Below are 1,785 nucleotides of genomic sequence, written 5' to 3'. Positions count from 1 at the left end.
TAAGTTATCACAACCTCATCCTTGAGTTTTTGAGCTCCTTCACCTATGACAAGGAGACCCATAATATGAGTTTTAGCCTCAAGAATACCACCTTCAACCTAGGTAGTGATGCCCTTCCCGACCATCTAAGGGTGGGTAAGATAAGTTATCACAACCTCACCCTTGAGGTTTTGAGCTCCTTGACCAACCTCCTCTATGGGAGGAAGGACCCGAGCAAGCTCAACTCCACAGAGGTGTTGATCTTGAGCTCCTACCTTAACCCTCGCCATGAAAGCCGTTTCCACTTCAATGTCATATCTTTGGTGTGTCTTGCCCTTGGGAGGATGACCGAGTCGGACAATGCTCCTTATATTGTAGGGCCTTGGTGACTCGGTTGGCCAAGAACTTGTTAGCTTACGAACCAAGAGCGGTGGATGCACCCTTGTTCAAGAAAGTTGTTTATCTTGATCATGCTTGGTTGAGGGCTCAGTCTTGGACTGTGGACGGGGAGGAGGACGACACCTACTTTTGGAAGGTTGATGGTAAGTGGTATATGAAGCTGCCCACCGGTGAGGATTTACGCCCGGCTTCCCCTTTAGAGAGAGAGAGGGATCACCCCGTCCCGAGGCCCAACGGTATACCATCGCTAGTAGCCTTACCTTTGACCTAGATAATGCTACCAAAGAGCGGTAGGCACCTCCGTTACCTTCATCACCTCGTGCTCCCGTCGAGCAAGCTCCCACATCGTTTCCCCACTCCATGCCTATTGATACTTGCATTTTATATAATCTTTTTTAGCCTCTTGTGCACCTATTTCTATGCGATTTTCGTAATTTCATGCTACGAAATGCCCCGAATATTCTTCTTTGGTTTGTTTGCCTTTAATTGCAGGAATAGGCCTGAAAAAAGCAAAAATGAGCTTCGGACTGTCCCTTTGGCTTGCATTTAGAAGATGAGTGGATTTGGAGCGGAATTACTACTGTCTTGAGAAGCGTGAAGTGACCTCGGAAGCTAAATCGACGAAGCAATGAGCTAGTACAGTGGCAGTTGCTCGATCGAGAGTTTTTACTTGCCTATATGCTCGATCGAATGATTTATTTGTTCAATCGAAAGGTCAAATTTTGGAGGTTCCTCGATCGAGTGTTTATCTGCTCGATCGAGAGGTTTTTGGTTGGAGTTGCTCGATCGAGGAGTCTCAAAGTACTCGATCGAGTGGTTTGCTATCTGACGTGAGATTTTCTCGCGTAAACTTATTTGCTTAATATCTTAATTACGTCTTAGGTTAATAAAATATCTTCCCTATATAAAGGGAAGACAAAAACTAGGTTTAGGGATCTTTTCTGAGAGTTCTAATTAATCAGTGGCTACTTTTCATCTTCCGGATCTCAACTTTTGTAATTCCCTTTCTCTCTTTTATGTTATTTTTCTTTATCACGCCTCTTTATATCATGTTGTTTATTATTTCTTTTTCTTTCGTTAGTGTTTTATTAGTTATTATGCGTAGCTAATACCCTTTATGTTAGGATTAGGGGAACCGTGGTAGTAGAACGATGATGCGATAATTAGATTAGACGGTTTTGATCGTGAGAACTGATTCATAGCAATATCGCTGTAATTATAAGGTTGAATGCATGCAACTGAAGTAACTAAACCGGTTAAATTCAGAACTAGATCGAGAGATTGGAATGAACAGACCTGTTATGAACAATAGACTACACTAATGAGGGCGAGAGCTAAGTTAGTAGTATTTTAGGGCGGATAGCGGACCGAGAGGACTTGTCCACTACCCTTCTGACGTCAGACCGA

The sequence above is a fragment of the Silene latifolia genome, chromosome 1 (genome assembly GCF_048544455.1).
Source record: "Silene latifolia isolate original U9 population chromosome 1, ASM4854445v1, whole genome shotgun sequence".
In the NCBI taxonomy this organism is placed as follows: Eukaryota; Viridiplantae; Streptophyta; class Magnoliopsida; order Caryophyllales; family Caryophyllaceae; genus Silene; species Silene latifolia.
The sequence above is the reverse complement of the archived record's forward strand: the minus strand, read 5'-3'. Positions refer to the sequence as shown.